This window comes from Pan troglodytes, chromosome 1 (genome assembly GCF_028858775.2).
Source record: "Pan troglodytes isolate AG18354 chromosome 1, NHGRI_mPanTro3-v2.0_pri, whole genome shotgun sequence".
Classification (NCBI taxonomy): Eukaryota; Metazoa; Chordata; class Mammalia; order Primates; family Hominidae; genus Pan; species Pan troglodytes.
The window spans coordinates 134,916,999-134,934,364 of NC_072398.2; positions in this window are offsets into that span (position 1 = coordinate 134,916,999).

Here is a 17,366-nt window from a genome sequence, read left to right on the forward strand (position 1 = left end):
AACAAACAAACTCTTAAATAACACTGCACATCTGTCAGACACTATGCTAAGGGCTTTGCATACAATAACACGTTTAATCCTCAAAATAACACTAGGTAGTAGGTACTATTATTATGTCCATTGTGATAAATTGAATGCAAAATACCCTTTCACCCAGATAGTCCTATAACTGCCCATTTAATATAACATTGTAGGCTCTTCTGTCAAGCAGTAAAGTCTGTTTTCCTAAACTCTGAATTTGAGTTGATCTGATTTGCATTGGCCAATAGAATGCAGTGGAAGTGATGTTGTACCAGTTCTGAGATCATGCCACAACTTGCATATTTCTGCTGTCTCTCTCTCAGATGGCTCCTGCCATAAGCCTGAGCTAACCTCCTGGTAGTTGAGAGACCACATAAAGGAGATCTGTTGCAGTCAAACTATCTAGAGTAGCTTCCATCCAGTTAACCTCAAAATATGTAAGAGAACCAAGCCAAGAGCAGCAGGTGATATAATTTATGCTTGTGAAGCTATATGGCATAGTGGTTTCAGAGCATGGATGCTGTACTCAGACTGTAGACCCACGAATAAGCCCAACTGAGACCAGAAGAATCCCTGAGTTGAGACCATAAAAAATATCTAAAGAAACCAGGTAACTGTGAACAAGAATAAATGCTCTTTGTTTTAGGGCAACAAGTTTTGGGTTGGTTATATTACGTAGCAACAGATAGCAGGTTGTCAGCTATTCTTCTTTTAGAAATTTACAAAGTATAAAATAACTAACCCATGGTTCCGAAGCTAACAAGTAGCAGATCTGGGATTTGAACCTAGCAGCCTGACTGCAGTCTCCATGCTTTACAACCTGCTATCATCCATCCCATTAGTCTTGAATTGTTAACAGTAACAAACTGGAATAAGGAATTCCCATGTCTTTCCACTTGCAAATTTAAGTCTGATATCTATCTTTTCCTTATAAGGTTACATCACTCCCATTTCACTTCACTGAATGCCTTTTTCAATTATGATTCAAATTCTGCTTCCATTTATGCTGCTATTGGCTACAATGATAAACATCTTACCCATTCTAATTCATTCTGAACCCAGGGGAGATTCCAGTGAACATAGATGACAAATCTGCTATTGACCAGTTCATAATCACATTTTCTAATGGCTCTGCCTGCTTAGAAAATCTGCCACTACATGGCAAGTGTAGCATAAAAGGATGGTTACTCCATGTTTGGACCCTAACTTCCTAAACCATGTACCTCTTCACTATCTCATCATTTGTTTCTGTTTCTCTAAACCTCTCAGCCTTTTTGCTTATCTTAACATTGCTTCCTCACTTCACCACTAAGATCCACGTACTTCCTCTTGGGTCAAATTCGTTTCACTGCAAGTGACTAAAATCCACTAGGTTGGCTTAAGCAGAAAAGGGTAATTCCTCTCAGAGTATTTCACAGAGCCCGGGGCAGAGATGCAGCTGGGCCTCCAAAAGGGACAGAGTCTGCTTCTTTCCAGGCTATATTTTTTTTCTCTACAGACCAGCTTTGATTGGATTGAATGATTGGAGCATATTGCAGAACACATGGAGCTGAAATTTCCCAGTTTCCTAATAAAAACCCACCACTTCATCTGAGACTGAATTTCTTTTCCTTACTCTGTTTGGTTTAGGGACCAATCATCCCTGAAAAAAAAAAACAATTAGGGTCAAAGAATGAAATAGGGAGAAAGGTCATCAATTGTCTCAACCATGTCATATACCACTTCTGGCCCAATCAACCTTGGTCATAAGGAAAGGATCACAGAATTGCTCTCAGGAGCACACCAATGTTACTATGTGGATTTGGAGGCTCTTCTGGCTATTCTTAGAGAATGTGAGGATGGTTAGGTGAGGCAGCTTGCTAGATATCTACTATCCTGTCTTCCCCAGACACAATCTTAGCTATTCCTGGTTATGGCAGGGAAACCAGAATAATGTGGAGAAAAACAGAACAAAAGAAAAACGGTTTTAGAATTCTGATGGTCTGTGTTTGAATTTCAGTTTGTTCATCTGTGCAACAAGTGACAGCTTGCTTTATATCCTTGGGTCTCAGTTTTATCTATAAAATAAGATTTATCAACCTCTTTAGATAAGGCATACCATACTTATCTTACTCATCTGCTAGGATTCTCTTTTGGTATTCCCTCTTACATTTATGCTCCCTCTCAGGTCTTCTTTGTGAAACAGGAGGAGGCTCTGGACATTGACACAGAGTCAGTATTCCATACTTTAATATGGATGATGTGTAGTTAAATTTTTTTTTAATGAATTGAAGTTTCTCTACCCATATTGACAATACTTTGTTTACAGTTTTGTATTTGGTCTTTTAGCCCTTCCTTTGTTAACTATGCCAACATTACTGTGAACCACATTACTCTGTTTTCTCCTGAGATTCCATGTATATATCCTACAATATTTTACTGTCTCAAATGTGTTCCATGCTCTTAGAAGGGAGGGGCACTTTTTCTGAGGTCATTTTTATTCTCTCTGGCACTTGAACTTGGGCTAGCACATAGTAGGCATTCATTAAGCCCCTGTTGAACCACGATTACATTGAACATCAACTGTCGTATGTAAATGGATTGCTGATGGTCCACAAAGAAATCAATTGTGGTGTGTCAATGAAATAGGATTATCTTTTCATCAGAGCATAATGTTGGTTCATTGATCTGGAGGAGTCTTTTTTCCTCTGACAAAGACTTAAGCACACTGGGTGCTTTCTTTCAATTAATGCTAATGGCAGGGTTTCCAATGAATACAGCAAATAAGAAGGATAAGAGACAAAGACAACTTCCAAAGCTACTTTTATTAAAAAGTAATCTGCAGCTTATCTTAGCTCTTTCAACATCTAATATCCAATGATGCTATTTGAATATTTTCCCCACCAGCATCCCTAAGGTTCTGAAGCCAGGACATCACTGAGCTTCACTCTCATTTCTGGCTCAGCAAAATGTGCTGCACGCACAACCGACTCGCCTCCTCCTCCTCCTCTATTCCCTCTTCTGTTGCTCTTTGCCACTTCTCCATATTTATGAGAGGGGAAGGATGAGGGGTGGCTGTCATGGCCTTATTATCTGTTTCTACCAAGTATGCCTCTTTCTGCCTTTTACACTCTCTCATTGTTTCTTTTTCTGCCAGCCCAAACCCCATTTTTGTGTGTACCAAGCTAACTCTCCCACACTTTGGGGTTGACGACCTTAAATTGGAAAAGAGAAATACAAGCACATGCCAATACCACACGTATAACTGTGACAATCTATCTTTCTGCACCTGAGACCAATATCTAGGCTTGCATTTGCAAAAATATGGTAGTTGCTTATCAGCTGTGTGAATTTGGCCAAGTTTCTTAACCTCTCTCAGCATCAGTTTTCTTGCCTATAAAATGGAGATAACAGTAACTACCACATAGGTATAATATTAAGAATAAAAGAAATAATCATATACATCTGTTATAGTTTCTGGCACATTACTAAGCACTCAAAATTTTTAGTTATGTCATTGTTATTATTATTAATTGTATTAGTCCTTAGCATAATGCTATTCCAAGAACGATCACTGAGTTTAATATAAATGAAAAATCCTGTGCAAAACCCTGTAGAAGATACTAAGATCCAATGAGATGGTTCCAAGTTTAAAGGAGATTGTAACCTGGTAGGGATGAGATATATATATATAAACTAATCATACTATTAGGCAGAAGATAGTAAATGCTAGAAATAAGTTAAAATTCAAAATTAATGGTACTGAGCAATTAATCACAAGCAGTTAAATCTGGTAAGGCTTTATTGAGGAGGTATTATTTTAGGTAAACTTTGAAGAATAACATGGGATGAAGTAGATGAAGAGGGAGAAAAATCATTGCAGTTTGAGCCAACAGAAGGGAGTATAAAATGCACAGCCTATGCAAGAAATGTTAGGTAATAATTTCCCATTCATAAAATATTTTATTGCACTTTTAGTTACTGATTTATTGTGGTAATAATTCACATGCAAAGAGAAAGGAAAGCGCTTCAAGGAACATTCTGAAACAATGTTTTCAAAAGTATGTTGACTAACAGAGATTCCAGGAAAAATGATTTTGTGGTCATGTATATTTTTATGTTTTAAAACATTTTGCTATTCTTTCAGGTTCTGTTAACAGTTTCCTCAATATTTGCAACCTAACCATGTGTATTAGTCAGGGTTCTCTAAAGGGACAAAACTAATAGGATAGATGAATATATGAAAGGGAATTTATTAGGAGGATTGACTCACACAATATCAAGGTGAAGTCCCACAATAGGCCGTCTGCAAGTAGAGGAGTCAGGAAGCCAGTCCCAGTCCCAAAACCTCAAAAGTAGGGAAGCCGATAGTACATCCTTCAGTCTGTGGCCAAAGGCCTGAGAGCCCCTGGCAAATCATTGGTGTAAGTTCAAGAGTCCAAAAGCTGAAGAACTTGAAGTCTGATGTCTGAGGGCAGGAAGCATCCAGTATGGGAGAAAGATGGAGGCCAGAAGACTTAGCCAGTCTAGTTCTTCCACGTTCCTCTGCCTGCTTTTATCCTAGCCACTCTGGCAGCTGATTAGATGGTGCCCACCAAGATTGAAGGTGGACCTGCCTCTCCCAGTCCACAGACTCAAATGTTAATCTCCTTTGGCAGCATCCTCACAGGCACACCCAGGAGCAATACTTTGCATTCTTCAACTCAATCAAGTTGACACTCAATATTAACCATCATACCATGGAACTCGTGCTACGTATTTTAGGGTATTGTTATACCAGAACCTCACTTTTTTCTTTTCAAAATCCTGTGTGACACAAAATATAAGTTATGCTGTAGTAACAAACAGCCTCAAAATCTGGCATACGATAACACAATATTGATTTCCCAATCATGAGTACCATATCAAAACAGATCAGTAATTTTTGTCAAGGTCAAGATGGCCGAATAGGAACAGCTCTGGTCTACAGCACCCAGCATGAGCGACGCAGAAGACGGGTGATTTCTGCATTTCCATCTGAGGTACCGGGTTCATCTCACTAGGGAGTGCCAGACAGTGGGTGCAGGTCAGTGGGTGCGCGCACCGTGCGCGAGCCGAAGCAGGGCGAGGCATTGCCTCACTCGGGAAGCGCAAGGGGTCAGGGAGTTCCCTTTCCTAGTCAAAGAAAGGGGTGACAGACGGCACCTGGAAAATCGGGTCACTCCCACCCGAATACTGCGCTTTTCCGACGGGCTTAAAAAACGGCGCACCACGAGATTATATCCCGCACCTGGCTCGGAGGGTCCTATGCCCACGGAGTCTCACTGATTGCTAGCACAGCAGTCTGAGATCAAACTGCAAGGCGGCAGCGAGGCTGGGGGAGCGGCGCCCGCCATTGCCCAGGCTTGCTTAGGTAAACAAAGCAGCAGGAAAGCTCCAACTGGGTGGAGCCCACCACAGCTCAAGGAGGCCTGCCTGCCTCTGTAGGCTCCACCTCTGAGGGCAGGGCACAGACAAACAAAAAGACAGCAGTAACCTCTGCAGACTTAAATGTCCCTCCCTGTCTGACAGCTTTGAAGAGAGCAGTGGTTCTCCCAGTATGCAGCTGGAGATCTGAGAAGGGACAGACTGCCTCCTCAAGTAGGTGCCTGGCCCCTGACCCCCGAGCAGCCTAACTGGGAGGCACCCCCCAACAGGGGCACACTGACACCTCACACGGCAGGGTACTCCAACAGACCTGCAGCTGAGGGTCCTGTCTGTTAGAAGGAAAACTAACAAACAGAAAGGACATCCACACCAAAAACCCATCTGTACCTCACCATCATCAAAGACCAAAAGTAGATAAAACCACAAAGATGGGGAAAAAACAGAACAGAAAAACTGGAAACTCTAAAAAGCAGAGCGCCTCTCCTCCTCCAAAGGAACGCAGTTCCTCACCAGCAATGGAACAAAGCTGGACGGAGAATGACTTTGACGAGCTGAGAGAAGAAGGCTTCAGATGATCAAATTACTCTGAGCTACGGGAGGACATTCAAACCAAAGGCAAAGAAGTTGAAAACTTTGAAAAAAATTTAGAAGAATGTATAACTAGAATAACCAATACAGAGAAGTGCTTAAAGGAGCTGATGGAGCTGAAAACCAAGGCTCAAGAACTATGTGAAGAATGCAGAAGGCTCAGGAGCCAATGCGATCAACTGGAAGAAAGCGTATCAGCGATGGAAGATGAAATGAATGAAATGAAGCCAGAAGGGAAGTTTAGAGAAAAAAGAATAAAAAGAAATGAGCAAAGCCTCCAAGAAATATGGGACTATGTGAAAAGACCAAATCTATGTCTGATTGGTGTACCTGAAAGTGATGGGGAGAATGGAACCAAGTTGGAAAACACTCTACAGGATATTATCCAGGAGAACTTCCCGAATCTAGCAAGGCAGGCCAACGTTCAGATTCAGGAAATACAGAGAACGCCACAAAGATACTCGAGAAGAGCAACTCCAAGACACATAATTGTCAGATTCACCAAAGTTGAAATGAAGGAAAAAATGTTAAGGGCAGGCAGAGAGAAAGGTCAGGTTACCCTCAAAGGGAAGCCCATCAGACTAACAGCAGATTTCTCGGCAGAAACCCTACAAGCCAGAAGAGAGTGTGGGCCAATATTCAACATTCTTAAAGAAAATAATTTTCAACCCAGAATTTCATATCCAGCCAAACTAAGCTTCATAAGTGAAGGAGAAATAAAATCCTTTACAGACAAGCAAATGCTGAGAGATTTTGTCACCACCAGGCCTGCCCTAAAAGAGCTCCTGAAGAAAGCGCTAAACATGGAAAGGAACAACTGGTACCAGCCGCTGCAGAATCATGCCAAAATGTAAAGACCATTGAGACTAGGAAGAAACTGCATCAACTAACGAGCAAAATAACCAGCTAACATCATAATGACAGGATCAAATTCACACATAACAATATTAACTTTAAATGTAAATGGACTAAATGCTCCAATTAAAAGACACAGACTGGCAAATTGGATAAAGAGTCAATACCCATCAGTGTGCTGTATTCAGGAAACCCATCTCACGTGCAGAGACACACATAGGCTCAAAATAAAAGGATAGAGGAAAATCTACCAAGCAAATGGAAAACAAAAAAAGGGAGGGGTTGCAATCCTAGTCTCGATAAAACAGACTTTAAACCAACAAAGATCAAAAGAGACAAAGAAGGCCATTACATAATGGTAAAGGGATCAATTCAACAAGAAGAGCTAACTATCCTAAATATACATGCACCCAACACAGGAGCACCCAGATTCATAAAGCAAGTCCTGAGTGACCTACAAAGAGACTTAGACTCCCACACATTAATAATGGGAGACTTTAACAGCCCACTGTCAACATTAGACAGATCAACGAGACAGAAAGTCAACAAGGATACCCAGGAATTGAACTCAGCTCTGCACCAAGCGGACCTAATAGACATCTACAGAACTCTCCACCCCAAATCAACAGAATATACATTTTTTTCAGCACCACACCACACCTATTCCAAAATTGACCACATACTTGGAAGTAAAGCTCTCCTCAGCAAATGTAAAAGAACAGAAATTATAAAAAACTGTGTCTCAGACCACAGTGCAATCAAACTAGAACTCAGGATTAAGAATCTCACTCAAAACTGCTCAACTACATGGAAACTGAACAACCTGCTCCTGAATGACTACTGGGTACATAACGAAATGAAGGCAGAAATAAAGATGTTCTTTGAAACCAACGAGAACAAAGACACAACATACCAAAATCTCTGGGACGCATTCAAAGCAGTGTGTAGAGGGAAATTTATAGCACTAAATGCCCACAAGAGAAAGCAGGAAAGATCCAAAATAGACACCCTAACATCACAATTAAAGGAACTAGAAAAGCAAGAGCAAACACATTCAAAAGCTAGCAGAAGGCAAGAAATAACTAAAATCAGAGCAGAACTGAAGGAAATAGAGACACAAAAAACCCTTCAAAAAATTAATGAATCCAGGAGCTGGTTCTTTGAAAGGATCAATAAAATAGATAGACCGCTAGCAAGACTAATAAGAAAAAAAGAGAGAAGAATCAAATAGACGCAATAAAAAATGATAAAGGGGATATCACCACCGATCCCACAGAAATACAAACTACCATCAGAGAATACTACAAACACCTCTACGCAAATAAACTAGAAAATCTAGAAGAAATGGATAAATTCCTCGACACATACACCCTCCCAAGACTAAACCAGGAAGAAGTTGAATCTCTGAATAGACCAATAACAGGATCTGAAATTGTGGCAATAATCAACAGCTTACCAATCAAAAAGAGTCCAGGACCAGACGGATTCACAGCTGAATTCTACCAGAGGTGCAAGGAGGAACTGGTACCATTCCTTCTGAAACTATTCCAATCAATAGAAAAAGAGGGAATCCTCCCTAACCCATTTTATGAGGCCAGCATCATTCTGATACCAAAGCCGGGCAGAGACACAACCAAAAGAGAGAATTTTAGACCAATATCCTTAATGAACATAGATGCAAAAATCCTCAATAAAATACTGGCAAAATGAATCCAGCAGCACATCAAAAAGCTTATCCACCATGATCAAGTGGGCTTCATCCCTGGGATGCAAGGCTGGTTCAATATACGCAAATCAATAAATGTAATCCAGCATATAAACAGAGCCAAAGACAAAAACCACATGATTATCTCAATAGATGCAGAAAAGGCCTTTGACAAAATTCAACAACCCTTCATGCTAAAATCTCTCAATAAATTAGGTATTGATGGGACGTATTTCAAAATAATAAGAGCTATCTATGACAAACCCACAGCCAATATCATACTGAATGGGCAAAAGCTGGAAGCATTCCCTTTGAAAACTGGCACAAGACAAGGGTGCCCTCTCTCCCCACTCCTATTCAACATAGTGTTGGAAGTTCTGGCCAGGGCAATCAGGCAGGAGAAGGAAATAAAGGGTATTCAATTAGGAAAAGAGGAAGTCAAATTGTCCCTGTTTGCAGATGACATGATTGTATATCTAGAAAACCCCATTGTCTCAGCCCAAAATCTTCTTAAGCTGATAAGCAACTTCAGCAAAGTCTCAGGATACAAAATCAATGTACAAAAATCACAAGCATTCGTATACACCAATAACAGACAAACAGAGAGCCAAATCATGAGTGAACTCCCATTCACAATTGCTTCAAAGAGAATAAAATACCTAGGAATCCAACTTACAAGGGAAGTGAAGGATCTCTTCAAGGAGAACTACAAACCACTGCTCAAGGAAATAAAAGAGGATACAAACAAATGGAAGAACATTCCATGCTCATGGGTAGGAAGAATCAATATCGTGAAAATGGCCATACTGCCCAAGGTAATTTACAGATTCAATGCCATCCCCATGAAGCTACCAATGCCTTTCTTCACAGAATTGGAAAAAACTACTTGAAAGTTCATATGGAACTAAAAAAGAGCCCGCATCGCCGAGTCAATCCTAAGCCAAAAGAACAAAGCTGGAGGCATCACACTACCTGACTTCAAACTATACTACAAGGCTACAGTAACCAAAACAGCATGGTACTGGTACCAAAACAGAGATATAGATCAATGGAACAGAACAGAGCCCTGAGAAATAATGCTGCATATCTACAACTATCTGATCTTTGACTAACCTGAGAAAAACAAGCAATGGGGAAAGGATTCCCTATTTAATAAATGGTGCTGGGAAAATTGGCTAGCCATATGTAGAAAGCTGAAACTGGATCCCTTCCTTACACCTTATACAAAAATCAATTCAAGATGGATTAAAGACTTAAACGTTAGACCTAAAACCATAAAAACCCTAGAAGAAAACCTAGGCATTACCATTCAGGACATAGGCATGGGCAAGGACTTCATGTCTAAAACACCAAAAGCAATGGCAACAAAAGACAAAATTGACAAATGGGATCTAATTAAACTAAAGAGCTTCTGCACAGCAAAAGAAACTACCATCAGAGTGAACAGGCAACCTACAAAATGGGAGAAAATTTTTGCAACCTACTCATCTGACAAAGGGCTAATATCCAGAATCTACAATGAACTCAAACAAATTTACAAGAAAAAAACAAACAACCCCATCAAAAAGTGGGCAAAGGACATGAACAGACACTTCTCAAAAGAAGATATTTATGCAGCCAAAATACACATGAAAAAATGCTCATCATCACTGGCCATCAGAGAAATGCAAATCAAAACCACAATGACATACCGTCTCACACCAGTTAGAATGGCAATCATTAAAAAGTCAGGAAATAACAGGTGCTGGAGAGGATGTGGAGAAATAGGAATACTTTTACACTGTTGGTGGGACTGTAAACTAGTTCAACCATTGTGGAAGTCAGTGTGGCGATTCCTCAGGGATCTAGAACTAGAAATACCATTTGACCCAGCCATCCCATTACTGGGTATATACCCAAAGGACTATAAATCATGCTGCCAAAACGACACATGCACACGTATATTTATTGCGGCATTATTCACAATAGCAAAGACTTGGAACCAACCCAAATGTCCAACAATGATAGACTGGATTAAGAAAATGTGGCACATATACACCATGGAATACTATGCAGCCATAAAAAATGATGAGTTCATGTCCTTTGTAGGGACATGGATGAAATTGGAAATCATCATTCTCAGTAAACTATCCCAAGAACAAAAAACCAAACACCACATAATCTCACTCATAGGTGGGAATTGAACAATGAGGTCACATGGACACAGGAAGGGGAACATCACACTCTGGGGACTGTTGTGTGGTGGGGGGAGGGGGGAGGGATAGCATTGGGAGATATACCTAATGCTAGATGACAAGTTAGTGGGTGCAGCGCACCAGCATTGCACATATATACATATGTAACTAACCTGCACAATGTGCACATGTACCCTAAAACTTAAAGTATAATAATAAAAGATAAAAACAACTTAAAAAAAAAACAAAAAGCAAAACAGATCAGTAGAGAGGAAACACTGCTCAATATTGTCAGTCAGCAACCCAGACTGATTGAAGATCCATCTAACTTATGCTTCTGCAATGTCCAAGACAGGAAAAGGGAAGTGGTTCTAGTGGTTCCACCAGGAAATGTCACATGTCACTTCATTCACTTTTTTTCCCTAAAGCAAGTCATATGACCATATCTAATTTGAAAGAGTGAGGAGGTAAAACTTACCACCTCATGGAGGAAAGGAAAATTGAATATTTGTAAATAGGGCAAATGACTACCATAATTAGATTATTCAAAAGTAAATGAAACTGCAGAATTTCTGAGTCTTTAATATATTAAAGTAAAATGTGACTCTCCCAGAGGGTGTTACACTAGGCAGACTGCCACTCTTATTTCAATCTGAGACCTTTTTTGTCTTCAATAATTTCATGGCACTAGTGTTTCATGAAATTCATATTAAGAAATTGTATATACACTAAAGGCTATTTTTAATTGACTATGTCTAGAAACAGAAACAGATAATATTGAATTCACAGACTTGAATAGCTGGTAAAATAATATGAACGTTCTTCAGTACAATACATAGATAATCCACATTCTTTGCTACTTTTTGATCAGCTACTATATGCCAAGTTTTGTACCGTATACTTTTGTGTGCATTTTCCCATTTAATTCTCATAAAGAAAAATACCAGGAAGATAATATTACTCCAATTTTATAGTTGAGAAAATTGGGACTTAAAGAGATTAAATAACTTACACAGGACCTCACTAATAAGCAGCAGTGCCTGGGTTTGAATCTTGGGCCACGTGGTACCTGAAGCCATCATGCCCTTTTAGTACAAGGCTGAGTGTAATCAGAACCTGTCTGGGATGACTAGTGTGTCATTCAGGATTCTCCAGAGAAACAGAAGCAATTATATGTATATACATATTGTATGTGTATGTCTGTGTGTGTACAGAGAAAGAGATTTATTCTAAGGAGTTTGTCCACCCAATTATGGGACTGACAAATGTGAAATTTGTAGAGTGGACCCGTGGGCTGGAAATTCAGATAAGAGTTGATGCTTCAATCTTAAATGCAAAATCAGTAGGGCAGGCCAGCAGGATGTAATCTCAGGCAAGACTTCTATATTATAGTATGAGGGAGAATTTCTTCTGGAAATCTCAGTTTTTTGCTCTTAAGGCTTTCAACAACTTGGATGAAGCCTACCTACTTTATGGAGGGTAATATGCTTCACTGAATGTCAACCAGTAGTGAATGTTAATCCCATTTACAAAAATACCTTCAGAACAGCATTAGACTAGTATTCGGCCAAACAGCTGGGCATCATAGCCTAGCTACCTTGGCACATAAAATTAACCATAACAAATGGAATAAAGTAATTTCTCTACCAAAGAAAAAAATAATACATAAAATATATAGTCCACATTTTAATCTTGCTGTATCTAAGATTAAAAGTTCCATTCAGGAGAGAGATTTTTGTCTTTGTTTCTCTACTCCTGTTCCTCATCATCTAAATTAATTTCATCCTGCGGTGCAGCAAAGCTGCCAGGATGCGGCTTTCACACCCCCACCCTCACCTATTCTCCAGCAAGATGCCCAAAGGACTCAGCATTAATCAACCCTCTAGTTTTAACTTGGTTTCATTCTTCCTTCATCTCCCTTTCTCCAGTTTCCCAACACTAACCCTTTCTATCAGAGCAATTTTTTTTTTAAAGTTGCTTTTTAAAAAAGTAGTGAGGCCCTTTCTTTAAATAGTCTTTCTCAGACGCCCCATGTGTAAAACAGATGATCAGATCTGCTGTTAAAGTTGGAGTAGAGATCCTGGGACTCTCCCACTCCAATTTTACAATCCCATCAACTTCTCCAAGCTGCTATTCCATCCAGGGAAGGCAAGTGAGTATCATATTAACAATGCCCAGCTGTTCCCTAGGCTGATACGAGGGTCCCAGAATGCCTATGGGAGGTTGCCCTGCACAGCATCATATTAATCCCAAGCTGTCCCTGTGAATGGGGCTCAGACTTCTGCTGGGCCCTATATGAATGTTCCTGCTTTTGCCCTGGTGTATGTTTTCCAGTTACCACCAGCGACTGCTTCAGAGCTTGTCATAAACTACCCAATATGACTCTGTTATGGAAGAATTTACAAGAGCTGCCCTGAAAATGCTGTGCTTTGGATCAATGACTTTTCAAGTGGCTTAGTGCTACAATAGCTCCATAACCATGTGTCAAACACACGCAGGAAAAACTAATAGTTATTGTTTGTTTACAATAGTCATGATTTTCTTGTACTACTAACACATTTACTTCAAAAGCGCCTCACGAAAAGATGATGTCAAAAGGGCTTGTGGCCTGTGGTACAAAACCTGACAGTTGAAAATTTTTATTTCAGAAAACAAAGGCCTCCTTTTCCCTTGAATGAGTAGAAAATTAACAGTTCCAAAACAATAAAACTGTCTTAATTGCTATATCATCAAAACATATTATTCATGCTTTAAGTTCTAAGTTAATTCCCTCCCCCATAAAAAGTTCTATCAATATTTTAGAAGTCCTCATTTTTCATAATCAATGTGCATTTTGTCAGCAACTGCATTCTGAGAATAAATCAGTAAAATGGAAGTTCTGTGTTGAGTGGCCTATGACATGGCATGAATACCCTTTATTCACCTTCTGAAAAGTGTGCCAAGGTCTTCTGAAGAAGATGTAAACTGTAAGAGCAAAACTGTCACATTCTTCACTTCTCCTGTGTTAGTATTTGTTTCATTTAGACTGAAAGAGTCCTGGTCAGACACCTTACCTATATTACATACTCGCTCCGATACAAACTGTTGCCACTGCTCCTAATGCCACAGTTAAGGTAAATAGCGATGCTCTTTTGATAAAGAGGTGCCTTGAGACCCTGAGGTTTGTCAGAGCCTGGTTCTGTTAACTGGTTCCTTGCCCGTCGTCCTTTATGCACTCCTAATGACAGTCAGGGATACCTGGTGGCCATCTACCAGTGAGTACAGTAGTCACTGTAAATTGATGTCTGGGTGAGATGACATGAGGCCCTGCAGAAAGGCGATTACCCAGGAAGTCATGTGGTACTACTGGGTCCCAGAAATGGTGTCTGAAAAAGCACTAAATAAAGCAAAAGACCTACTTTAAATGTGTAGCTGAGTCCTAGTACCAGTTGTAGTAAGCCTTGGGCTAGGTAGGGATAGGGTGGAAGGGAGGGTTACAATGGGGGTTGGCTGGGGAACTACCATTGTAAAAAGGTCTTACCCTTTACACCTTCTCTATTTTTTTTACGGTCTTGATTTCACACCACTCTGACTCATAATTTTTTATTGTACTTTTCACCATCAGGTCAGCATATTTGTTTATAAAGTTATTTAATCTGCATTGTATCTCCCTGCTACCATATCTATAGATATATTTCTCACACACCTGTAGAATAAACTAGACATAGTAAGGCTACAATGACAAGGCCACTAGGGATGTGCTGGTGATGATGATGATGATGAAGATGATGATGATTTTTAGAGGGTTCATCTTCTTTGTGCCAGGCATTATTTTAAGTACTTTACATGCAGACCCTAGACATACGATTGCACAGAGTGATCCCTGCAACAGGATGGCCAGGAAAGGGGACAGGTGAGCTGAGATCTAGCGGAAGCTTTGCTTGCCATGTTCTGTCTCCTAGAGAAGGGAGGTGTGCACCCTGAGAGGCACCTTTGTCTAATTTCCAAATGTGCTTCTGGCTAGTAGCAGCTATGTTTATATGAATTCACTCATTTTATCACCACAACAGTAGTTTGAAGTATTGTTATCAAATACGTTAAAATAAGAGGCAGCTGGTGTTCAATAAAATCCCTAAAAATATAAAAGGATGTGTTGGGATTTGAAAACACCAATAAGAGCAGAGTTCATGCTTTGGTGAACAGCAGCCCAGGATACAGGGCCACTGCATCCTGACATTGTCCTTTTTCTCTGTGATGGCACTTGAAATGTTTACAATAGCATGTGCATCTTTGTTCATGTACCCACCTTATAGCTAAAGTAAACTGCACTTCACAGAATTTCTGCAACATGCTCTAAAATATATCCTAAATGCTTTCTGTTCTTAATCTTTAGCAAATGGACATCAAATATGGGGAGAACACAGGTTCTCACAGGTAGCTATGAGAAAACAAAATGTACTTTTAGCTTTTTATATTTGGCAGTGTCACCTTACTTATTCACACACTATCCAGTATACCCAGAAAGCTGTCTGAATGCACTGAAATGGTTTGTAAATCTTGGTGATAAGTGGTTTTTATGTAAATGTAGAAATGACACCTTTGTCCTTAGATAGTTGACATTAAAAGGTTTCTATGAGGAAATAGAGCAGTAAGAAGGACATCAATGTGATTTCGCCACCTTGTGGCAGCTGATTAATTTTCAGCTTCTTTAGATCTCTGTTGAATTTCAAGGACTTTCTTGCTGTTGATTATCTCCAGTTCATTTCTGAGGCAAAAATTCCTTTGTGAATTTATCCCTAAGATTCAGCCTCTTTTCATTCTCAGGGTCGTTCTCTATTCACAAGTTGTGCATGACACATTAAGCACATCACTGCTGATGGCCAGTACCCTCCCATTTCCTTGGTGGCTAAAAGCGCAATGTAATGTATTAAAGCCAGAAGGAGTGCTATGCAAATACCAGCTAAAAGCAACCTACAACCTATCTTAGGACACTGCATAGTTGTCACATACTCAAATATTGCTTATCACTAGAAAGTGGGTCATGGCCAAATCTCAATTAAGCATTTCTATCAAGACCTCCCACCTGCTACCTAGGCAGCATGCTGGATTCGGTGCCTTGCAGGTGCTCCAGTGGTGTCAAAGCATAGGGGTGACTCTCAGAATTAGAAAATAATAGTAGTAACATCTTCTGTGATTAAAAATTCATAACAACCTCAGAAGGAATGAGTCTGTGGGAGGAAAATGCTTCTAAAGAAAGGCAAACTTCTTCCATACAGGTCTTTGGCAAACACAATCATCTCAAGAAAAGAAAGGGGATTAGAGTTTAAATATATAATAAAAAAGAACTGAAAAGTAATAACACTTCAAAAGCTGTAATACACTGTGTTAATGCCACAAATGTTTCTATGGTATTTCAAAGTAACTAGAATGAGTACTTTTAGTAATTTATTCGAGTCAAGGAGATAAGAGCCTTAAACATACTCATTCTTAGCAAAAACATGCTGTGGAAGGTATTGATCTTTCTGATCAGAAAGGAGTATGTTTAAATGAAGAGAGTACATTCTTGAAGCCTCGCAGATTTACAGTTTTGAAGCTTTTAATATAATGTGAGGAGATACCTTCAACTTTACTGAAAGGAGATGACTCCAAGAAAAGAAATATCAAGGAAAAAGGTCTGAAAAGAAAGCAGGTTATCTCGGGTGATTGTTCCATGTCGTCAAGAAAAAGAAGAAAATAAATCTGACCAACATCTGAAGACAAACTCAAACCATTTCAAGCCACAGGGCAAAGGGACAGGGAGGCCCCTGGATACTTGAACAGACCCTCTGGACTGGGGCATCTGTGAGTAACTTATCAGAAGAAAAAAGGGTTTGCTGTGACTTAGTGATAAGTGTGTCACAATGAGGGGCTTTTGGAACACAACTTTCCTAAGGCCCACTTGCACAATTTGCAGGCCTGGGAGGGGTTTCCATGGGAGGCAAACTATTTCTTAAGGATGAGAGAAAACTAGAGAGGAAAAGAATAGAGGCTACCACATGAGATGAATTGAAATTTGGACTCACAGCCAGACACTGAAGACCATAGAAAAAAAGCCCCAAGGACGTGAAAACCTATTACTGTATAATAAAAGGCTTCTGGCCAGCGAGTCTTAGAATAGATAAAAATGAAGCAATAATTAGCAGGATTTTAAATATCTCTCTAAAATATAGTACAAAGATTTTCCTCCCTTAGGAGGTTTATAACTAAAGACGGACATAAAACTGGAGGAAAATTCTGTTTCCAAGTGTCTGAGTGGCAGTCTGAGTAATTTACCAGGTTTCTGAGAAGAAAAAGAGGAACTATCCAAAATTTCAGTCAATATTTATCTCTTAGGTTAATAAATCTTGCTCTTGACCTCAAAAGAAGTCAATATCTCCTGATTATTATATGCAAGTGCCTCCTGGGCCTTTCTATTTGTCCAGACTCATTATGGAATGAGTCACCAGTTTCCCGAGAGCCCCTATCTGAGGCATGGGTGTAGACTGAAGAATCGCTCGCATTTCAAAGGTGTGGGCGGGCTGCCAATAATTGGTGCGATCGCTCAACATTTACTTGAATCTCTAATTCTGACATGTTTGCTTTTTCATTTTAGGCTTTCGGGCTGGTGCTCAGAGATGAAG